Below are 25,234 nucleotides of genomic sequence, written 5' to 3' on the forward strand. Positions count from 1 at the left end.
TGCTTTTTATTTGTTCTTGTTTCTAATGTCTCTGTAAAGCACTTTGAATCACCTTGTTGTTGAATTGTGCTATACAAATAAACTTGCCTTGCCTTGCCTAACGCAATAGTTACTTTTCTAGTAATTAATTACTTTTAGAATCTTGTAATTCAGCTACTAACTCAGTTACTTTTTTGAAGAAGTAACTAGTAACTATAAGTAATTACGTTTTCAAAGTAACTTGCCCAACACAGACGCTCCAGGCTCCGGTTGCCTCCTGTAGATAACCTCTGTGTTTATTATCCTGTCACATGTCAATCACTGGCCCCGCCCCTCGATCACTGTGCCAGTGAGATGATCACTGGTCCCGCCCCTCGACACGCCCACTTCACTTTGCCGGCTGTCGCTGACTTTCTGTGGTCTCTGCTGTGTGGACGCCACTCTGGCCGTAAGTTATCGATTTCATCCACGTTTCCACGCATAGCTGACTTAGGTTATTATTTACATGTTTACTTACAGTTTTACTGCACTGGCAAACATTTTGGATATGATGTAAATGTGGTCCAGACCTTTTTTCTGCATTTATTCCTTTACATTATCCAGACAAATTGAAACTTCCATATGCTATCAGCCTCCATTATTTCTCACTCACCCACGCATGTTTAAATGCATGTACGTGTTTTCACTGCCGCTGCCAAACCAATGAGGATTAAAATAAATAAGGATTGTTATTAATGTGAAGGGAGTGCGAAATGCTCCTGTGACTGATGACATCCATGGTAGAAACAACAGCTCGTTGGCTCGAGGACTGACTTATCACATTAAAAGATAAACAGTAACAGCACAGGGCTTGCCCCGTCGACTGCAGCAACCACTGGGTTATTTCCTGTGTTTACTACAGTACGGCTCTTTGTGAAAATGAAGTATTGTGTTTAATATCAGCTTTTATTTGTGTCCAGTATTTTTCTGGCACTGTCAGAGTCGCCGTCTTTTCGAGCAACCCGACATCTTTTTTATTGTCTTTAGGGTTTTTTTGTATTTGAGTGTGACAAGCTTGTTTTTTTTAACTTAAGGTGAGAATTTATTCATAATACAGCACAAAAAAACAGAATAATACTTCTCCTGAATAAAACTGTTTCTCTGCTACAAACTATCTTGCTCAGTGTAGAGTTTACTGAGGGCACTTACTACTTAAAGCATCAGAAAGGTTTTATACAACACGAAGTTGGAATCTGCTCTATTTCAAATATGTGTAAAACATCCAAGGTTTTGGAGGAACCGGTGCATCGTTTTAATTTCCATTTGTTTTACTTTGTTAGCTTCAATCCACTGCAGCTTTAGATGGTTTCAAGTGTGAGCTTTTGCTTTTCTTTCACTTTAGTTGTTATTGATAAGAAATGTTTGGTTTCAGTCGAGTTCTTATTCGTTTCGGGTGTTTGTCCCAGTTAACATGAGACGGGTGGGATTTTTCAGATACTTCACAACCGACAACAACACGAAGTGAAGTCGTAATCTGTATTTCTATAAACATGTGCACCAGTGTCTCCGCCAGCTGGAGACTAAAGCTCAGTTAGTTTTAAAAAGCACAGATATTTAAATTTAAATTTTCTTAGTGTATTTATTATCATTTGATTGCATTTTGATTAGTTTTAGTGTGCTGCAATAACTCTGGTGCACAGACCTTTGCCAAAGGCAGCAGGTTTGGCTCCCATTACCATAAACGTGGGCCTGTCTGCATGGAGCTGATGTTTATGGGTGCAGCACAGGTATCAGTCTGCAAAAGTGCATCCAAGCAGGAGCCTTGAGGCGCTTATAATTCACAGAAATATGTAACCACCATTAAAAGCAGTTATACCTGTGCCGTGCTGGGAGATTAGCATAAATATGCTCTATGCTCAGCTAATGCTAATTACCCCGTGGCTCTACTCACCGCTCCCACCTCCACAAGTCTGTCTGTGTTTATATGCCACAGCTCTCTGCAAACCTCCTCTCTGAGAGCGACTGCTGACTCTGACTGTTTGGGGACAGGTTGCCTCCCTGTGCAATCTCTGTGCAATCAAAAGCTTTCAGCCGGCGGTTGAGTCTAAAGCATCCTCAACCTCCAGGTCACTGCAGCTACTTGCAATTTGTCACTGATTGTAAAGACATCAATGCAATCACCTGACAGTCATCGATTTATTTTCTAAAGAGGTCGTCGTGCTTGTGTGACTGAGCCATCAGTGAACTGAAATTTGACTCATATTGTTGCAACTTGTCCAAGTTATGCTGCTTGTCCAAGCACCGCTGTGGACGTGAAGTCGGCTTCACTCTCTGGCGAAGGCCGGCATTCTGGGATGTTTTTTCTTTTTCAGGTGACTGTGCAAAAGCAGCATTTGGTATTTAACAGAGAATGCCTTGACCCTTTACGCCTGCGTACTTTGATATATCCTCTCCAGCAACAATCAGGAAGCACGCCTGCTGAAATACTTTTTGCAGCATGAAATATTTGTGCCAAATCTTGGCGAACATCTCAGCAGAAGTAAGGTGATACAAGAATAAGTCCTTTCTCATTAATGCAACTAGAGAGGGAACAACACAAGCCTTTGTGCTTGTTTTAACTTGGATCTCAGTGTCAACACTGAAGGATTATTACAAGGCACAGTCATATCTCTCCCTGTCTCTCTGGCTGCCATCACACTCTAATGTCTGACAATTAAGATCTAATCTTTTCTACAGGCTCTCACAGCTAGCATGCCAGCCCACCGCTGATCAAGATAAGCAGCAATCACTTTGATTCCTGAATTAGAACGTAGGAACTGCCATCCCATCTACTCACATTACAGAGTACACTGCAACCATCTTTTATTCAGCCAATATTAAAGCTGGCACAGGCTTCAGGTTGATGTGCAGAGTAAAGAGGGCAGGGAGGAAAAGCATCCGTCGCTCTGAATGTGGAATGTTTCAGCGTTTTTGACCCAAACCTTTGCTTTTGTTCTGGGCCGTGCTTTTTCAATAATAAATAATGCATCTGGTTCATTAGTTTGTTCACTCCGAGGTGGACTGGGGAACTCTGTTTCACCTCCAGGTCATAAATCAAGGAGAAAAAGCTGTCAGCAAAAAGGAACTCGGGATTACAACATGCCTTCACTGGCTCAGAGTGTCAGTTCCTACAGCATTTTTTGGTACCCGTGTGTCCTCGCAGGCGCAGCGCTCTCAGCTAATGACAAATATGTGTGTGAGATATTTGGCAAAGAGGACTTGTGTTTGATTTAGTTGGCTTTGAAACCTATATTTCAACCTCCAAAAGGCTGGCAAGTTCAGCCTGGCCAAGGAAACGGCCAAGTTTTCCATCAAGTGCTCGCTAACGATGACGGGAAAAGGAGCGGTGAGACGGCAGCTGCATGCAGTAGCTCCTCCTCTTGCTCGCTGTTTATCCCTGTGATTATTAAAGGTGAATTTATATCGTGCACCCTTTGTGTGGGGTTCAATCCCGTTGCTGCAGTCCTCCATCTGGTCCCTGCAGCCACCGGGCCACAATGACACACTGTGTCTACTCTATATTAGAACCAGCGCTGCCACTCTTTCCACGGGCAAAACTCATTTGTGCTCTCTGCACGGCTCACTGTTGGCCACCTTTCCAAGCATGAACGCACATCGTATGCCCATATGTTTGTGTCTGTTATGTATTAATTTAGCAAGTTGGTCTTTTCAAAAATCATTCTGTCATTTTAAATCTAAATAAATTCTGTTAATTCGAGTTTCTTGCATAATGCATGGGCAGACCGCGGCACACGTCCAGCAAACACTTTCTCCTACAGCATGGATTCCATTTAATAAAGTCTTTGTGTAGACTCGCCTCTTCCAGGGAGGGTGACTCAGGGTCCATGTTGGTCGAGCCGGCGCCCCGGGGCGACGATCGACTTACGCAGTCTGGTCAGTGGTCACATTGCTCTTCGTGATTAGATCTCACACAAATTAATTATTTCTGAGAAATTCTCAGCAGTGCGGGTCACATGACTCAATGAATGCACATACAGTGCTTTCCTTTGTGTGTTGGTATCTGTGCATGTGAGCCGCTGCTGCCTCTCTGGGTCCATTTGGGTGGCAGCAGCCTAGGGAGTTGTGCTCTCATTAGGAGCACCACGGGCCAACTCGGCATTACGCCATCCGTGACAACAAATTCAACATGAGAAATGGTGCGCGTGTGCGAGAGCCAGCGACTCAGAGCAGCACACTCCCCACAGTCTAAGCACAGGGTAGGAAGCATGAAATGGGACCTTGTGTTTAACCAAACACTCATTTCTCCAACTTCTTTTCATAATATTCTGTGAATTATTATCCTCATACTGTGCCTGTATTAACAAAGTCAAAATCAGTATCACTGTTACTCGTGTAAATTTACAGCACTTTTTTACACCGTTTAATGTTCTCGAAACTGTCGGTGATTCTGTTCATAACTGTTCTGGACCTGATTTGTAGGTGAGGTGAAGTCAGGTTTGGTGTCTCTGGGTCGTGTCTCTGCGGACGATGTGGTTCTGTGGGCTTCTGTGAGTAATGACCTCCAGGTCACAGTGGGGTGGTTTACAGGCAGCACTGATGGGAATTAGCACCTCAGAGTCCAAGTCCACGGTTCACAGAGAGAAAGAGGTAGACTACCCACACTGGGTTGGGAATGACAAGTGGAGAACTTCCAAGTATCCTGTGACATCATGAGTGGGGAGGAGTAGAAATGGAAACCGACGGCAGTGATCTGGACACGTCGTGGTAAAGAAAGAGCTGAGCATAAAGCCAAAGCAGGTTAATATATCAGTCCACCGTCATGTCCGGAACTGCTGACGAACTAACCGCACGACTGAAGGTCTGTGGCGTTAGCTTCAGCTCACACGGGTTTCTAATCACATGTCAGTAAAGATGAGATTAGCTCAACTAATTACAGATTCAGTTTCTGGCAGGAGGATTTTCAGACACATGGTTAGCAGAGTTAAAGGTTTGTTTGAATGCAAATCATGACCTTTTCCTAAACATAATCCCAAATCCTCGGGGCCCCCAGGCCAGGTGGGATAGCTAATCCTTCCAGCAAGAGTGCCGAGGTACAGGGCCCGGGAAACGGCCTGATCAGGTGTCTGAATCACCTCAGCAGCAGAGCCCAGTCATCCCACAGAGGGAGCTCTCTTTCTTTCTGTCACTACCATGAACCCTCCCCCCGAAGGCACATCACAAAATCAAGATAAAAATGTTTTTAACACATCAGGAAACTATTTAGACAACAAAAAGGTCACTTCCTCTGCTGCTTAGATTTCTCGAGGCAGTTTATTCCTTAGATCTGGGGCTCTGGCAGCGACGTTTTTAGCTTTTAGCTGTGTTTGTAGAACAGTTACAGTAAAAGACGAGATTCGTGTGTAGCCGTAGCCATGAGATACCTTAAAAGTCAGCAGCAAGATCTTTAAGATCTCGATTCTAAGACATACTGGGAGCCGTGGCAAGGACGCTAAAACAGGTACAGGCTAATAAATGGGACACGTCCATGGGCCACAGCACATTTAGACAAGCAGAGAGAAAATAGCATTAAAAACAGCTGCAAACTTTTTAGGGAAATTAGTTTCGGGGTTCTGGTTCTTTGAGAATCGTGGCTCACTATCATGGATTACTGGGACACTTGATGGCATTAGACCATCATTTATAAAATTTCCAGCTCCAGTTAGGCTTTTAACTTTGCACACAACACTGCCTGCGCGTGCACCAGACATCCCGGCTCCCCCGTGTCGGATATGGTGGCCTTATTGAAAGCTCAAAATCCATCGTCTGCGTGTCTGGATATACAGCTCTGGGGTACAAATACCAGCTGCAAACAGCAAGAAAGATGACTAATGAATGCACAGAGTGGATTTGAGAAGCTAAGCTTACACTTTTTATTAACCTTAAAATTCAGCTTACATCCGATTCTATTGATCTGGTGTCTAAAAGTCAATAGCAGCCCCACAGACCTCGTGGAAGTGCATTGTCTCTTTATGGGATGCATGAAAGCAGCTTTGTACTGTAGTAGTGCGCAGTCAGTGTGTGTGTGTGTGTGCGTGTGTGTAGTTTAGGAATAACTCTGCCGAAACATTAACTGTCCCTGTCTTTAATACACATCAAACCTTGAAATCGACTCCCCGGGTGTGGACGCAGTGTCAACAGAGGGGGCCGGCTACCTGCTGGAGTCTGGTGTGAAACTCTGTACCTGCGTTACCTGAAAACTGAGTCGTGCTACCTGAAACGAAGAGCTGGAGAGAACTTCACCCGGGCCAAGCCCATCTGGTAGATTCATGAAATATGGAGCGGACGAGTGTGAGTGCTGGCTAATCAGCCGACTTGTTGGTAGAGGGGCTGGAGGTGTGTGCTACAATATGAGATTGTATGCAAGCACACTTTGCAGGAAACACCGTGACTGCTGGGCAAACACACACACGGTCAGACAGGGGGCGCAATACGAGCGGCTCGCCTGCGCAGCTGTCTCACGTCGCCGCCGTGACCTCGCGCGCCTGATGACAGCAGGGAAAACAGAATTTGTCAAATCAGAGCCGCTGCTGATGAGGAATAACACAGATCTGTATCCCACACATTAGCGAGCCAATCAGAAAACAGGCCTGCCCTGGGAACAAAGGCAGCAGTGGGGCGGTGTGGGAACACGCATGTGCGTACACAAACGGCGAGCAACAGAGCAGTCGAGGAGCGAACGCACACCCACGCTCGAGTCTGGCGGGGTGTCGGGTTGCGTCTGGCTGGTGTGTGCGTGTGTGTGTGCTTCTTTCTTTGTCCGACTCTCGGTTTTCACTCTGCTCACCATGCGTGCATCCGTGCACGTGTGCGTCAGCCTCCGGCGGGTCAGCTTCTCTCCATAAGACACAGAATGCAACGACAAATAAGAGTCTGATTAGTTCCTTCCTTCCTCAATGGCACAAAGCCCGACCTAATCCGTGAGCAAACACGCTGTCTGCCGGGAGAGCAGGGAGGCTGATGGAGGAGGGAGAGAGTCCAACCTGTGGAGTGTTTGTCCTTAGGAGAGAGAAGGAGAAGAAGAGTGAGGGGCAGCTGGATTGATGCAGGGAGAGTGGGGCTGAGGGCTGGATTGAGCGGGAGGGATCAATGAGAGGCAGGATGAATGAGGTTTGGGAAGACGTGGGGGGGAATATGAACAATGCGAGCAGGACAAAGACGGAGGTGTGCAGGGAGCGATGAAAGCAGGGGATTAAACATGCAGGAGCTGAGGTGAAAAAGTAGCCGTCCCGCTGACCTGCGCCGAGGCTGAAAACCTGATTGGGAAATGAAAAAGGAGCGCGGCTCGATGAATGCACGCTCCTGTTTGCCAAGGCTAATGCGCTCTGTCCAAACACCCAGTGGTGTGGAGGGTGTGTCTTTACGTGGGCGGAAGTCTTTTCCAAGCTTGCGAGGAGCTAAACAAAGAGAAACATCAGAGAAAAGAAAGCTGGCCTTGTGCATCTGCTTCCATCCCCTCAGTCCAGTTCATCACACTGATCTCGTTGCAGAATAAAAACCATCATTTTATCTGACTTGCCTGTGATGATCACAGTCACACGGCCAAGAGTGCAAAATGTGGCCTTTTGTTTATGTTGTGTGCAGTCGTTGTCATCACACTGATGGCCACGCTGGAGGTCACAGCCTCTTTTTGATTGTATCGATGGAAGTTTCAGAGATGGCTGAAGGGTTTTTATGCTCTTATATTTTTAAACATAGTTTCCACGTAAAAATCGGCGTGCGCCACATTCGCAGTTTCAGCTTTCCAAAGCCGAGAGCAGGTCAGCGACAGAAAACCAGCCAAGAAGAAACGTGTACTCCTGTTATCATCAGGATTTTATTGTCATTGTGAACATGTTTTAGATTTCAGTGTTCAAAGAAAAATTCCTCTTTTCTTTTACAACTACCTACCAAAGCTGCTAACATTGTAAGCATGGTTGCTTTTGATGTTTTTTCCAGCTTGCAGAGCAGACGATGCTGACGAGCGTGGCTGTCACTAACATGGTCAACTCAGATACTGCGAGCACTGAAGTCCCGCCCACCTGCTGGCTTACTACTTCATTAAGAAAAAGGAGTTTCACTCACAAACAGGTGAAAGAACTTCTAACAGCTCGTCACATCAGTCACTGTAGTAACTCAGCTTTCATTATTATTTATGTGGCATTTAACATATAAAAGCACACGTTAGTCAAAACCCCCGGTGGTCATAAAGGAAACTGTGGTTCTTACTATAATAAGTTACAGGTACAGAAAGTGGCAGTATGGTTTACATGTAGTATGATTTCAGCATTTCTTATTCCTGGTTCTTACTTAGTCATTTCCTTCTGAGTTGAAACAGTGAAGAAAGTGACTGAGGCCGATTAAGATCTGCCGAGCTCTGGAATTATGTGTTCTAGAACGGTCCAGAGGATTTGTGCCCTTAAAGACTCTGCAGCCAGGAGGCTGAGCGCTAGCACTGCCAGCTGCCACTATTTATTTCTATAGCACCAAATCACAACAACAGTCAACTTTATATTTGAGCTGACTGCAGGTTAAAGACCCAACATTAACAGAAAGAAACCCAAAAGTCAGACGACCCCCTATGAGCAAGCACTTGGCGACATCGGGAAGAGAAAACTCCCTTTTAACAGGAAGTAACCTTCAGCAGAACCGGGTCAGGGAGGGGCGGGGCCATCTGCTGTTACATATCCTGTGACTGGTCGACACACTGTGGAAGAGCCAGAGATTAATAATGACTAATGATTAAATGCAGAGTGGTGTATAAGCACAGAGAGAGTGAAGAAGAAGCACACAGTGCATCATGGGAAAACTCCAGCAACATCCAGCCTATTGCAACGTGACAAAGGCTGTTTAGGTTTACGTGGTTGCAGCGAGATCCACACAGTAAAATAAAAAATGTTTTTAATGTCTTTTGGAACCATTCATTATTTAACAGTAACATCTAATAAGACATGCACTTAGTGGGGATAGGTTAATTGGTTAATCCAAATTGCCCATAGGTGTGAATGTGTGAGTGAATGTGAGTGCGAATGGTTGTCTGTCTCTGTGTGTTGGCCCTGCGACAGACTGGCGACCTGTCCAGGGTGTACCCCGCCTCTCGCCCTATGACAGCTGGGATAGGCTCCAGCGCCCCCCGCGACCCTGAAAAGGATAAGCGGAAGCGGATGGATGGATGGATCTAATAATACAGATATGGAGATGAAAATGGGCATAACAGGTCCTCTTTAAATGTGAAGTAACTTTACTCGTATGGAGTAACGTCTTCTATGGCAGCATGTTAACGACTGACAGGACCTCCTGGTATCACCACGACTGTCTTGTTTCGGCCTCGGCGACAGAAAGACTGAGTTACAACGAGAGGGCGTGGAGTTTGAGAGACGGTGAAGGTCGCATTTCATTGATGGGAACTGACTGCAGCCTGGTGTTTAGAGCCCAACATACCATTACCATAAAACTAATTGCTTTGTCAGACTAACGATCCAAAAGCTGAGATAAAAAAGAAAACTATAATTAACTTCCAGCGATAAAAAGTTGATGTAATATTTGGTACGAGGTGTCCTTAAACCACCACCTGTAACACTTTTGGAGACTTAAAGCTTAAGGTGGTGGGAACATGACGTGCACGCTTATCCTCCCCACGGTTCGTGCGCCCTTTGGACATTTGCGCTTTGTGCTTTTTTTCAGGCGTTCGTGACTTTTTTTGTAACTTTTTCCTAAAAATGTAAAGCTACAGTTTAAAGTTTCTTACGCAGCGTCACAGAAATCATTTTTGCCACACCTCCTACGCGTCACACTGAAGCGGTGTCTTTTATTTATAAAGGCTATATTAAAATGGTGATTTTTTTTTTGCCTCTAATTTAAGTTATAAAGAATTTATCATGGCATTGTGCGCCCCGGGGCAGCTTTTACTTTCTCGAATTACTCTTCTCTCGGCCCGTCTCCTTCTTTGCCAACCATTAAAAAGAGAATTATGATCTCGAACGGCGTCACACTGTGTTTAAATGCGCCCTCTGTGGTTTGACATGTTTGTATGGCTCCTGCAGCACATGCTATAAGTGTGTCTGTATTTATGTGCTCACGTGTACGACTCTGCGACTGTGCGTGTGGCGGCACAGTCGTTTGTAGAGGAAATGAATAGTTGCTACCATCGTTCATAGCTCCCTAATGAGGCGGCTGGGCTCTTGCTTCTCCTCGTGTCTCCTCGTTTTATACGTTCTGTGTGGCCAGGTCTCCTTCTCATCTCGTGTCCCTAAAAACACCCGGAGGCCTCATTACCCTACCGTCATTGTTTATTTGGAGGGGAGAAGAAGAGAGGAGAGGAAAGATCAAAGAAAGGTCTGTGATCGACTGCTTCCTGTCGCACAACCTTCCACAAGGCCAGGTCTGCTGTCGGGGTCTAAAAACATGCTGCACAGTCTCAGACTTTGTGTCTGTGGCTCCGAACTTTTGATGGCGTTCGCTTGATCAGCGCCAGATTGCCTCTCGGTGTCATCTAATCCTTTCTGAAGGTTATTGTTTTGCTATTTTGGGGAGACCCAGCTTCACTCCTCACTTTGAAGAAAATGATGTCATGACTCTAACCAGAGCCCGTGTTGTAATTAAAAATGAAACCGCCTGTGATCACATTACTGGATTATAGTGTTACACAGGAACATACTTCCAAACCTGACAGGGAGGATGAGAGGGAGGAAGAAGGGGAGAGTTTTGGAGCAAGAAAGCAGCGTTTCAAAGAGTGACAGGAAGGAAAAAGTAAAGGAGAGGCTGGTTTTTCTTTTTCTTTTCTTTTTGTCAAAAGGAAAACAAATCCCCTTGAACAAATCCTGGTGTACAGCAGCTTTTGTTATATTTGTCCTACTTCCTGACTTACAGTTATGCAGAAATATTTCCAGTCTTCAGTTATTAAAATTTGTCTCAAACATTGGCTCTTGGATCCAGATGTCAGCAATGGAAGAAACTGGTTTCTGGAAAAGAATATTCAGAGAATATTCTGCCCCCATCAACTATGAACAAATAAGAGAATGAATAGATGGATCGATGGGACTTTAAATCAAGGTGAAAACTGGGATTAAGCTTGACACTGGAAAACAATAACGTAAAAGAAATGATTGCGTTGGCTTTCCAGTTCTCCTGTTTTGTACACATGATGAGCGCGGGACTGTCTGCATATAAATGTTTGTACGCAGGTATTTGTATAAGATACGTGAACTACATATGTCTGTCTGTCGCTGTGTTGATAATATAAAATGATTTTATTAGCAAAACAGCTAACAGACGTAATAAATGTGCTCAACAAAGTCATTTCTGTTAATCTGAAAGTGCTGGTGCAAATGCGCCTGTTCAATTTTCCTGTTTTATTAAAATGGACATTTCATTTGACATCTTCCTCCATCAAGGCTTAAAATGTATTTAACTGTATGTGCTTTTTGACTTTAACAGAGAGAAAGAATATTACTGAGCAGAAATAAGGAAGCGAATATTCACAGCAAAGGTCTGTTTTGTACCATTAAACATGAGAACGTTTTCCAGCATGTGCAATAGTTCCTGCACACTCGCAGCATGAAGTGTTTGTACTTCAGTTAGAAGCATGTTTCATGCCTGGATCATGTTTCTCAAACAACTGATGAGGGAGAAAATCACCATGGCAACCAAGACAACAAAGCTTTGAAAAAGTGGGAACTGAATTTTTTTTTTTTTTAGCCATCCAAGTAGTTTTATTGTTTTAGCCACTGTTTATTAAAAAATAAGCGACACTAAAAGATGTGCAAGATTTACACGTTTTGTGCGTGCAGTGGTGTCGGTCAGCATCGCTGCTCAGGGACGCTGTCATACCAGTGTTTGCCAGACATGAAATCATAGAAACATATTCAGTGAGTTTGCTGAAATGTCATCTATTGTATGAATCGCTTTAGTGCGACCCATTACGAGGAAGGTGGGAAGACTGAAGAGAGACGTCGACCAAAGCAACCTTACCGACCTCACACAGATATCGATTTTCGTGAATCTTTTCTCCGTTTTTCTCAGATAAGTCTCGTGTGTGTCGGAACGTAGTAACGTGATGGGCTTAATGGGAGGATGAGCATTTCAATAGCTATTCAACACGCACACACACACGCACACACACACACACACACACACACACAGGTTTCCACATGTTTCATTGAGTAATGAACCGTTTCCACATCCTTTGGCAAACTAATTGAAAATATTGCAAAACGATTGATTGGGTTAAGGAGCTGAAATTATTGTTTAGCAGGTTTGAGATCTGTTGACTGCATAAGATTCACATGATTTTCACACTGATGAAATTATTCAGTGAGCCCTGGTGTCCTATAGACGAGGGGGGGCACTGTCATCCTGCAAGAGGCCACTCGTCTCCAGATCGTACATTAAGATGTGAAATGTTATTACAAGACTCATTAGATATAAAGAGAATTTAGTTTATTCCAAATGTGTTTTATTATTAGTTACTGTTTTTGTTTAGGCTACTCATTACTGCTTATTTTTAAAGGTAATTTTGGTTCCTAACTGCGGCTGTTTAGAGCGTCACACGATGAAGCCGCCATGACGTCACCCACTGGTTTGACTGTAAAACTGCGTGTTCATTGGACTTTATGTTTTATTCCATATGACCAGAAATAAGTGACTGAACTCATAAACTTATCAGAAAAGTGTTTACAAATCTCAGAGCCCAGAGACGTTTTTCAGTCCACGAGCCAAGAAGTCTTTTTGCAACCACCTGCCCTCTGGTGGCCATTCAAGCCTGCAGCTGTAAAGCACTTCCATGTTGGGTTCACCTTTCAGACCCAGAAGCTTGTTGATGCGTCTGTGGTCGGGGAGAAGAGGAAGTGAAGCTGAGTGCATGCGCTCCCGTTGCTGTTATTACATAAGATGCTCTCGTAGGAGAAACAACAGCCCAGCTTCACCCACACAGACCTGAGAGTACTAAAGCAGAAACAGGGTTATGATATTGTGAACATGTTTTCTATATTTATCAGTCGATAGGTTATTAATTAGCATGACCTAATCAGCATTTTCTATACTGCTCATTTTGTATTCCATACAGACTAAGTGTCCACAATCAGTGCGTTATAATTTAGTCATTTTGAAAAATGTCAATGGGATTTGTGATGAATGTGGTTCATTATGAACTGATTTCGTATGACTGTTTAATCATTATCAACCTTTTTAAATATAAAAGTTCAAAGTGAAGATCTGCTGAAGATTGCAGTATTGTGGGGAGGTGTGAGGAACGCGAGCCTGTACAGGTCTGTGCGTCCCTCCATGTCAGACCAACGCGAACTGTTCACGTCTGGATGACGGCCGCTTTCAGCGGTACCACCGTCTGTCCCTCACCCAGTTTGAGGAGCTGCTGTCCCGCGTTGGTCCAAGCGGCGCCCGCCTAGACACCAACTACAGGCGCTCAATCCCACCTGCAGAGCGCCTGTTCATCTGCCTGCAGTCACTAAAAGTGTTTAATACAGCAGTCCTTTATTTATACCTGTGCTAATATATGCTCATTTAAAGTCCCAGTGACTTCCCCACAAACCTCTGAAGAGCGTTCCTGCCTTTCTTTTTTTGGAGTGGAGCTTTCCTCCGAAATAAACTAACTTGTCTTTATCCTCTTAGATAATTGGTCTTCACTATGTTCCTATATAGTAGTGTATTTTTTCTTTAGTATAGTATGAAATAAATTCTACATGTGTCAAGTTGTGTGCCAACATTTGCTGTGTAGTAGAACTGAGACATTACAAAGATTTATTTGAAATAAATTTTGACGTGGGGTTCAGATTTTTCCAGTTGGAGCGGTAGACGTGATATGTGCGAATGCACAAAATGCACCACATAAACTGGCGCGCGTATTTTTATTCGCACGTCAAACGCTACTTACTCGTGTGACTGATGCATTTTTGCGTTTTCGCGACACAAATTTTCGCGGGACCCCCAGTCGCGCTTCATCGCGCTCCTGCATTGACTTTACGTGTAAACTTGGTCGCGTCTGTCGCGCTCGGTGTGAACGCACCGTTAAGACTGAGCTGGGAGACGCAGCAAACCTTGACTTGATTAAAAACTGTTGCTTACATTTTTTTGAGCTGTTTGTGTGTCATTCTCTGATCAGCTTACTCACTGCTGTAGTTGTTTTCTGAGAGAGCGCATCCTGAATTTTAAAATATGGACTACAGTAGAAGACAGAAAAGTTATCTTGAAGTCAGCTGAACTTTGGCCGGATCTGCCTGCTCCCACCTGCCCTCCTCATCAACGCCTGTGTGGCAGACAGACGAGGGTTGCATATCCACGCTTCTCCCTCTTTGTCTCCTTCCTCTGATATTCTCTGCATGTTTCCATCGCGGCTTCGTGGCTGAACTGGTTTCTGCTTTTGGGGAGGAGGCTTTGTGTGCTGACTCCTGAGGGCTGTGTTTCTGTTTTTGTTGAAGTGTGTAAGTGTAGTTATTGTGCACTTGTATCCACACCCAGGCCTGTGTAATAACAATGACTGCTGGGAAGTAAAACTGTTGTCTGTAAATCAGATGCTCGTGATTCAAATTTAGTTTGGACTGTTTTACGTGGGCAGGAAGCTGCTTTCTACTGATCTGTGGTGTGTCTGACCAATTTTGTATATTTCCAAAAACAACAACTTTTCCAAAGGTTATCTGTGTGTACATAGGTGTGGAAAAGAAGCTTGGGTTCAAACAATCAGTAAAATGTATTTGAAACATCTGGACTTAAGTTCGCTACTCAGCTGCTCACAGGGACTAGATTCAAGGAGAGTGTTTGCATTTACCAGCAGTCGATAGTTACGGAAAAACAAAGCGCTTGCCGTCACGCTGCGTTTCGTTCCACTCCTACATTCCTGCTCTCACAGTTTGGAAAGCCGAGTCTCCCTCCTTGCTTTGCTTTAGCCGCAAACATCCGTTATGTGGCTACAACCCTCAGTGCATAACATTGATTTTGGATATTAGCCCATAAACATTGTTTTTGTTTCTGATACATAAGTAAAAGTAGCAAAAGTACTCTTAAGTATATCATAAGCACCGTACTTCAAACACACAGGACAAAACCCCCAATTAATTCCTAAAAGTGCTCATCTTAGACTCTGATTTTTAAATAAACATATACAGAATATAGCATGCCTCTAAAGGTGCCTCAACCCCACATGCAAACTGCACTCTGACGGCCAGTGTTGCACGCACACACAGCGTGAAGAAAAACACACACACTCAAAGGCTGCAGAAACATGTCACTCAAACAATCCAGGATTGAAACGTACAGCAAAACTCTGCAACCACAAAAACATGGTAGAAGTACAACTTCCAGGAGCTTTGACTGGTGCATGTTTGTCTCCATGACCACTGAGATGAAGGTTGATTTTGCACTTTTCACATTAGTGTAGCAGATTTCAGTTTATAATGAAACAAGTTATTTTTCTAAATGCACTTAATCATCTCTGGTTTTCTTCCACAGCGTATGTTGTGTCCTGTTCTTCTCCCCTCCCCCCGCAGCAGATGGCCCCGCCCCTCCCTGAGCCTGGCTCTGAGGTTTCTTCCTGTTAAAAGGGAGTTTTGATTGTTGGGTTTTCTCTGTATTGCTGCAGTGTTAACCTCACAAACTAAACTGTTTTGGTGCTAAATGAATGAAACTGAGCTGAATTAAAAGTTATCTTACGCACTGTAAAAGCTGATACCTGATGAGAGGTGAGGACTCCCCTGTGGCCAAACTAAAGCTCCTTTGTGTCTCTTCGTTGTCATTTGATCAACTTTCTAATGTAGCAGAGTGAGCCGGAGATTAAAGCACACACTGTGTGGGGGTTTCATTTAAAACGAGCAACATTTCATAAACCGATTAAAGCGCAGAAGTGGAATTTAACACGATCCACATCATCAACATGAAGCACTGAGAAGTAATGGGATTTATTGAATTTCTGACAAAACAAAGCAGGGGAGCTCAGAAACATCAAGGTAAGAGTGCAAATCTCTGAGCAACACCAGCGTTATAATGCAGGTGCTACGCATTTTTATGTAGCTCCAGTCTTCTTTGCGGTGGCAGTCTAAAGCAGGAGAAAGGACCGGTCGTGGTCGTGATTGGAAACTTTTGAGAGCTTCGTTTCTGTCCCTCTCAGGCTCCGTCTGATCAATGAAGCGCATAAAAACTCATTAAATGTTTAATTGAAAGAGATTAAAGCGCGATATTAGCTCGAAAATCTGACTTCGATCTCACAGATACCAACAAATACCTGTTAACATCTTCCCCCGACACCTGAGGCCACTGAGCTCACCAGGCTGGGAAAGCAGGAAATTCAGCCCTCGTCAGCTCTTGTCAGGTTTCAGTCTAAAAATGTCAAGCACAGCCTCGGAACATTTCGGAGTGTTTCTGGAGGAGTTTGGGGGGTTTCTGTGCCGTCCTGCTGGAAGCCATAAGCAGGGAGACGCGTTCCTCTTCTCTCGACTGCGCTGCTTCGTATTGGGAGGAGGGATGGAAGCAATTACCAGCTGAGAGAGGGCCAAGCCTCTGCACATCAATCAGAATTACTCCACCGCCACTGTGTGCTCGTGTGTGATGGAGAGTGTGTGAAAGAGCAGCCCCCAGTGGTGACATGCCTCCTTGCCCTGCAGAACTTTTAGAAAACCATCACACCGGCAATCTGCTGAAGGCTCTTAAATTTCAATGGAGGCCTTTTTTCTTCTTCTTCCTCTAAATTAATTTTCCCCACCTAATTGCTATGTTCATTACCAGGGTACAATAATGTCAAAAAACCACTGTCCTGATTTAATTTCCATGGCTGAATGTGAAATGAGTCGGAAAAAGAGGCAAAGCGCTGCGTGTGCTGCTTGTCATTTAGTTCATGTTGAAATGCAAACCAGAGGCAATTTAGGTTAATGTGAAATGAGGAGGAGAAGAAGAGAGCGAGCGAGAGAGAGAGGTTACAAAAAGCAGGGGTAATTTGGTGTGGCAAATTGATGAGTCATCTTTTGTTCAGAGCGTTTGACTGACAAAAGAGCCGCGGAGCGTTAGAGGAGGCAGAAATGGTCTCGGCGTGAAATGTTCATCGTGTCACTCTGCTTTTCATATCGTAACCCCCCCCCCCTCAGGCCGCCCTCAGTCGCGTAGTCCTCCCGTGTTTAGGCTAATTACACTTCCACTAAGCCTGAGTGTGTCAACTGTGACATTTCCACTGTTGGTGTAGCAACATTAGCACTGCTCTATTATGTCTGCATTAGGGACATCACACATTATCCAAACTCTCCTCTGGCTGCTTTTAACAAAGAGGAAAGGGGGAAATATGTCTGAATGCTTTCACAGTTTTGTATCTCCTCTGAATTCTGCATTGGCACTTTGTTTAATGTCCCTAAAATTGCAATGCCGAAAGGTGAGTGGGAACAATCATCCTTCCCTGATTAGTTCTCTGCTCTTGGAGCGTGGTTACCCAGGCCCCGTCACCTCATGCATACTAAACCCATGAAAAGCACAACAGCCAAATGTGTATGCTTTGTGTCTCTATGGAAGAATGAGTTAAAATAAAAAGCCTGTTTGTTGTGCGTTGTGTCTATGGAGGGTTGGAGCGAGGCAGGGGTGTGTGTGTGCATCATATTCAGGGTGTACTTCAAGGCCAAACTGGAACGAGATGAAAGGGAGAGACGGGCGCTCTGTCCTGTGACGAATGATTGTTAGATATAACTCAGCCCTGGAGGTAAACAAACGAGGCTGATTTTCCATGGCCTAAAAGGATTTAGGGTCTGGATGTGTTATCCATGATGAGAGACAGCAAAGTGTCACAACATCAAGGCCAGCGCTCTATGAACCGCGCTGGAACATGGGCGTTTGTGTAATGCTGGGTGTGATTGTACATTATTATGTAATTAAGTGATGCTGAAAGCTGACATGATGCTGCAAAATATTTCGAGGACATTCTTCCCACCAGGCTCCTTATCTGTAACGGCGACGCCCCGTAGAGAGGAGCGTGCCGCTCTTAAAGGGAATTAGACGAGCTGATGTGATTGGCCACCACAGGCACAAGCCCACGCTGCTCCCGGCGATAATTTATTCCTCCTTATTCAACTCCATTTACAACCAAATGCACTCGACAGGAGTGACACACAACGTTCAACAGCTACGGTGAAGAAACGTGAAAAACAAACTGTATATAAAAGATGAACACAGCCGTCCGTGTCATTATTCGTCATCCCTGTGAGCGAGGATACCCGCGTTGGTGCTCCTGGATCATCAAAACGAATGACGGCTCAGGTTCATCTTTACACGTGATCAGTCACATTGTTGTGAGTAACAGAGTACATGTGCCGGCGTTACGTTCTTGAAATACAAAATATGAGTAACTGTATTCTGTAACAGTTACTGTTAAAAAAGGCGATATTCACAATACAGTTACTTTGTTCTTTTCCTGTTTCATATGTTCGGCTCTGCCCTCTCTATTTTTGGTAATTCCACGCCAGTGGAAACCCAAACAAAACGCGCATTAAGAGGCTCTATTGCCCGTGTCTTAGTCTCGCGTCTCATAATGACGTGAGGAAATATTTTTTAAAATTATTCAAAATATGATTTAATATGAAGGCAATAGCAGAGTGTTACAGGCATCGCCCTAAAGCATGCAGCCTGATGGGCAGTGTAGTCCGTGCTGCAGGGAGGATGGACTGCCATACCCGTGATGTGTCTGTGAGCGAGGAGGGAGAAAAAGGAAAAGTACGAGCTGTGACCGAGCAGAAACAGGAGCTGGAAGCATGTAAATATAATAATAACCACTGCAGCCAAACAGAGAGCCTGACGAGCCCAGCTGTAAGTAAGCTGTTAAGACTCGACTGTACGCCGTGTTCCTGTTTTCCTCCGAAACAATAAGATAAGATAAGATAACCTTTATTAGTCCCACACGTGGGAAATTTGTTTTGTCACAGCAGGAAGTGGACAGTGCAAAAGTTATGAGGCAAAAATTAGAATACAATAAGAATAAATACAGTACACAGCTGTACAGAATAGAATAAAATAATATACTATATACAGTAGAATAAAATAGAATAAAAATATACAATAAGATAAAAATAGAATACGAATGCTATATACAACTGAGTAAAAATACAACGATGCCAGAAAAGATTATTGCACATGTGTGGATGTGTGTGTTTGTTCAGTTAAAGTCTTTGTTGTGGAGTCTGACAGCAGTGGGGAGGAAAGACCTGCGAAATCTCTCCGTCCCACACCGTGGGTGCCGCAGTCTCCCACTGAAGGAGCTGCTCAGTGCTGTCACAGTCTGCTGCATGGGGTGGGAGACGTTGTCCAACAGGGATGACAGCTTAGCCGCCATTCTCCTGTCACTCACCACCTCCACTGGGTCCAGAGGGCATCCTAGAACAGAGCTGGCCTTTCAATAAGCAGCCTTTCAACGCCTCTCTCTGTCTCTGCTAGCAAAGTTGACCCAGACAACAAAGCAAAGCTAGTTTTCAGCTACGAGCCGACACGAACCCGACGTATTAGCCAGAGGTCCCTTTACTACGGTTCAGAGCCGCGGACCTGTTTTATATACGCGTGGAATAGTTTTCTACACGAGATCACTGCAAAAAGTGCAGCCTTACCTAATGTCCACCTACTGTTACTCATTTATATCAAGATTTAAACATCTAGTTGGTGTTGGTGTGGAGAGTAACCTTCAGTAATAGTAATAAATCACACAGCAATAGGACATTCATGTGGTTGTAAAAAGCATGATAATATATTAAGTAATCCAAAGTATTCAGAATAGTTACTCTCATTGAGTAACGTAACAGAATACGTTACAAAATACATTTTTGGGGCATGTAATCTGTAATCTGTAGTGGGATTCATTTTAAAAGTAACCTTCCCAACACTGATTGTGAGATTATAGTTTTGTATCGTCATAGTTACACCACGTAGCAAACCCTAACCTGTTTATTCTAAGCATAGCTGTAGCCCTGTAACACTAAGCCCCGCCCCAACCCTGATGGCCTGAGTGGACCAGCACAGCTAGCTTGCTGAGAAATCCCTCTTCTGGTTAAAAACTACAGATGAGTCATCAAATCAGCCGCTGACAGCAACAATTAGCTATCCGGTTGTTAAGTGATGACGTGACGAATCCTACTTCCGGGCCTAAAGTAGTCTGCGTTTAATATGGCTTTTGTGTTGTTAACATGTTTAATATTTTGTATTTTCTTCTATTTAATCTCAAAAAGCTCCTAAAACAGTCAGTGATCACTGTTGACCTCCCTCGGCTTTTATTACCGCTAATCATTTATTTAAGCTCAGCTTTTAAAACCTTAGGATGTAACTACAGCCCAGCCCATGCAGCAGTATATGAATGACTAACCTCGTATTGTGGATGGATTATCTCAGTTGTTCTCCTGGCTGAAGTTTGGTCCTTTTACAGCATCCTGCCATGCGATTACATTTGTTCCTGACCACCGAGAACACTCACGTTAACTTTTATCCAGTGGAAAAAAGTTAGCTTGTTTATATTATGCTAACATAGCTGTGTCGCTAGCGGTCACGTAGCACATCATTATATACCAGCTAGCCCAACTTCAGTAACCCTACAAACGTCACTGCTGTTTAGTTTTCTGTCTTCATTTATGTTGGAAGTGATAACAGAGTTGTACGTTTTAATTTGTTTCCAAAACCCCGCAGTCAGGACATGCTATATTGTATTTAGATAGAAGCTAGCGAGCTAACTCCCTGCTAACTTCTAACTCCGTTAAATGTCATAAATTCCGTTTTCATGGATGCCTGGATGTTAAACTCAATTGTTACACCTGGTAGAGCAGAACGCTGATCATTTTATTAAAGATGAAAGACTTTAGACAGTTTTCAACTCTCAGTAATGCCACAGTGATCGTTTGATATATGGACCTGCAGCAGAGTTTAGGCCCAGACACAGCTAGTGACGTCAGACTGAACAATCGGATAGACACACACGCTGTTTGCTTTTTGTAACCAGGCTCAAAAGATGTTAATTTCCTCCTAAAGTTGGGCATTTAAGCATTAGTGAGAGTGTGTTTGTAACCAGGCTCAAGAGGCCATCTGAGGAACATTTTTATTTTCCAGCCTCAGAGGTTGCTACTTGATGAAAACCGTGGGGGCAAGGACAAAGAGCCACTGCAGAATGAGTAGGGGTGCAACGATACACAAAATTCACGGTTCGGTTCGGTTCGATACTTTGGTGTCACGGTTCGATATTTTTTCGATACAAAAAAAATGTTCATGCATTTTTAATTTGTCATTTATTAAAATTATAAATATATATTTTAACTCAAAAGTACAGTTTTTAAATTTAACCCTAACCCTTGTGCGTGTTTTTTATTTTGACAGCGAATGCGCACCTGCGGACCACTTATGTGCAGCCCTGGTTATTTAGCTCGTCATGTTGCAGCCACAGAAATTCTTTTGTCCATGAAACCATAAAGCTGCACTTTCTTTTTGCCTTATAGTCTGATTTGTCATAACTTCTCCGTTTTGTGGTAAGCTTTTCTTTGGCTGTCACTTCTTCACCCTGACCTGTCTTATTTGGCTCAGCAGAACTAAAATATATATCTGTCTGTGAAGGTCATCGTAGTCAAATATATATCCTGCTGCTTTTACACATGCACTCACATAAGCTCAGCGATTCTCTGCGCGATCAACCTCTCACATGTTTAAGCTGCGGGAGATTTCACTTGTCATGTTTGCATAGTAAGCTAACAATTAATAAGACGATGTCAGAAGAATTGGTGCACAAATTATCATCACTCACAGATCAGTGCTGTCGCTCTCTATACACAGTTTGCACGATTGCAAAGTGAAAGCAAAAAAACAAAATTCAAACGCGACTTCAATATGTCACATATTGACAGTGGCTCACCGATGCCAATGACATAATTACCCAGCTACATTTCTGAAAGAATGCAAAAGCATTGACATATATTTTTTCTTCCTACAATAGCCCGACGGGCAGGGCAGAGAGAGATTTTGGTAGCCCGACTGAAAAAATCGCTAGCTCCGGGACGTCGGGCTAGCGATATTGCGAGCCCTGTATCTGATTGAGGAATCACTCATCTTTGGAAAAGAGAGTTTATTACAGAGAAATGGCTCTTTCCAAAATAAAAGCTATACTATCCGCTTCTTCTGGGCTATATTCTCAGCAGCATATTAAACAGCTGTCTAAGTGACTCGGCTAAAGTTAGTAGCATGCTTGCTTGTTTTTGTTCCCTTGTCTTTGCACTAGGATGATGTCGGTGTAAATGTGCAGTCATATTCGTTGTGTTCCCACTAGTGCTTTCAGGTTAATCTCGTTGAAATGACCTTAACGCCACAACACGGCAAATCTCCGTTAACGAGCTACCGCCGATCGCCCCGTGCGTGGGGCTAGACGGCCAACACGTTAACGAGCTAACTACGCTAACACACTAGTTCCCACCAATGTAATTGAGCATTGCGTGGCACATCCAACATACTGTTTTACTTTAGTCCATGACGCACTTACCTTCAGGGTCATACGTCACATGAAAACCAAAATAGTTCCAAACGCCAGATCTGAATGAGAGTGGGGGAGGTCCATGTTGTAAGGAGAGCTTAACTTCTGTCTCGCTAGCTTGCCCTGCGCTCTTCCTTCTGACGATGCTGTCTGTGTTGAGCGCTCAGTGAATCTGTGTTCGACTACTCCGCCTAGGCTGCACTGTCGACCCTAGGCGGAGTAGTCGAACGCAGATTCACTGAGCGCTCAACACAGACAGCATCGTCAGAAGGAAAGTTGATAAAATAAATTACAAATTTTGTATTGTTCGATACATATGCGTACCGAACCGAAAGCACTGTATCGAATGGTTCAATATCGATACGAATATCGTTGCACCCCTAAGAATGAGTATGATTTTTTTATTTGTAGGGAAACAGCATAAATAAGAGCTGCTGGCCATGATTCATTTCCTTCATTTAATAAAATTCAGCACGGCTCCTTTATTATTAGCTACTCCCCTTATGCTTTTAGCTATTGATAAAAATGTAATCAGAGATAAGGGGAGACCGAGAATAACATCACTAATCCAAACAGGAGTGGGTGCAGGAGTTGAAGCTTTCACTCTGTCCTTTCTACAGAGAAATAAGCTCTTAGAACTCACCGGGTCCTCTGCAGCAACCACTCTGATAAAGTGCATTTTATCAAAGTAGCACCGGTCCTTCGGTGCAGGCCTCAGGTGTACAAACAAATATGAACACTGTTCCCTTCTCCACCTTTTAATTGCTGGTTTGTTTGTTTGTTTGTTTGGTTGCTGTGACCTATTGACCTCTTGTATTAATTCCCTCCTATCTTTCTATTGGTGTCTTTTATTATGGTGGTACAGCTTTTATCTTGCTATTACCCATGTGCTGTAGTCATTCTTATTGGTAGCTTTTATCTATGAACATAACTCGTTATTTTTATTTATCCTTTATCAATGTTTGAACCTTTTATTGTTTTATGTAAAGCACTTTGGTATGCCCAAGGCTTTTAAATGTGCTCTATAAATAAAGATTGTTGTTGTTGTTGTTGTATGTGCAGGCACACTGGCACAGCACATGCGAGTGAAATTCTTGTGTGCGAGCCCCACAAGCAACAGAGATGTGCAAACACAACAACACAAACAAGCAAAATACAAGAATGGCTAATCTGAAACTAATAAATATATGTACAATATATAATAGTGTATGCATTTCTGGATGTGTATACTAAATATTTTCCTACGTGTGTGTGTGTGTGTGTGTGTGTGTGTGTGTGTGTGTGTGTGTGTGTATACACATTTTTACAAATTAAATAGTAAAAAAATAAAATAATAATAATAATAATAAGGTTCAGGTTACATGTGCAAAATTATGATGCTAATGTTTCACATTTCTCATAGGAGTATTATCCATATGCTGCACTATTTCATTTCAATATTGGGCAATTACAAATCTTTTCAATGTAAAATAGTAAGTGATCAGCAGCCAAGCACACATCACTACCCCCAGTGTCTATCTTGGATCACTATGTAATGTTGCCGTAGTTCCCCAATGGCAAAAATGAATAAAACAATTACCAGGATCTCTGAGTGGGCTGGGCAACGTCTTCACTGCCTTAAAGACTTTTATGACCTTTTTTTAAAAAAGAAAATAAAACAGGATCCATTTTAAATGATGATGATTTAAAATGAGGACTCAGCATGGTGTCCTCTAGTGATTGCCAAGGACAATATTCATGGTTTTGGCACCAAGGAGTGGACATACAATAACTCTGCTGCAGCCCCTGGAGTCCCAGGGCCCCGGGGCAGTGGCCTGGTTTGTCCGATTGCTTTATCCAGGAAGGGTTCCTGTCCAATCACCTTTCAGCTTCGCTCTTGTTTACGAGAACCCTCGACAGGTGTGGGGTGTTGGGTATGTCCCATACCAACACATTCCATGAAAACAAGCCTGCCAATGGCAAATCTAGAGAAATTGCTAAATTAAAAAAAACAGTAATATGTGTGAAGTGAAGACGTCTTTGAAGAGTGATGCTTTGCTCTAAAATGCTTGATAATTACCATAAAATTGCAGAGCTGCATCACTTTTGGCAGATGCCCCGTTTTACCTGAACAGCAGGAACCGTGTAATAAAACAGCAGAGAACACTGGATCCACACGCTTGCTGCGTGTCTCGAACCGCTGAGAAGAAACTGCATAAAGTATTTAAGATGACATGTTTTAAATGAGACTATTAGTTAGGCTACGGATTCCATGTGAAATGCAAATGGGATATAAAACTGAAGGTGAGTTACTAATTCATTGGTGAGAAGCACCTTGGCAGTAATGTAATTCTTTCTGACGTGCTAATAACTCTTTTCACTGGGAAATCATGTTCCATGAAGGCAACACCTTTTCAACGAGCCTTCCAAATCCTGTCCCCCACATTTCATACTCCCTGTTGAGCGCCGCTGCAGTCGTGATGACATTAGCATGTTTTCGTTGTCTTAACTAGCTGGGGTCTTTTTTAACACTTCCTATTTGGCACCTTTGCCCAGAATCACATTTCTGCCTTTGTCTGGCAGCTTTTCTGTTTTGATACCTCTGAGTGTTACATCCATCCATCAAAATTCATTTTCCCACAGTAAAAGTATCCAATCAGTGAAAATCGGCCTGTGATCATCTTATGCAATCATCTTTTTCTTTATGTGTCTAATTTTATATTTCTAACTTCTTCTTTTTAAAAACTTCTAAAAGACATGCTTTCGTAAATGATGCATATTTAAATATTTCCTGGTACTGAGACACCTTGTCACAAATCT

The 25,234-nt window shown here is 43.4% G+C and overlaps 1 long non-coding RNA gene across 2 annotated transcripts in view; it reads left to right on the forward strand.

Annotated features, from left to right (window-relative positions):
* The first annotated feature begins 375 nt into the window (after positions 1 to 375).
* Positions 376 to 25,234, forward strand: part of LOC113037166 (uncharacterized) — a 29,335-nt gene continuing 4,476 nt past the window's right edge. For both annotated transcript variants that reach the window (XR_003274592.1, XR_003274593.1), the window contains exons 1-2: positions 376 to 427; positions 7,933 to 8,064. This is a non-coding gene — a long non-coding RNA (uncharacterized LOC113037166). The remainder of the gene's footprint in view (positions 428 to 7,932; positions 8,065 to 25,234) is intronic.

Source organism: Astatotilapia calliptera, chromosome 15 (assembly GCF_900246225.1).
Source record: "Astatotilapia calliptera chromosome 15, fAstCal1.2, whole genome shotgun sequence".
In the NCBI taxonomy this organism is placed as follows: Eukaryota; Metazoa; Chordata; class Actinopteri; order Cichliformes; family Cichlidae; genus Astatotilapia; species Astatotilapia calliptera.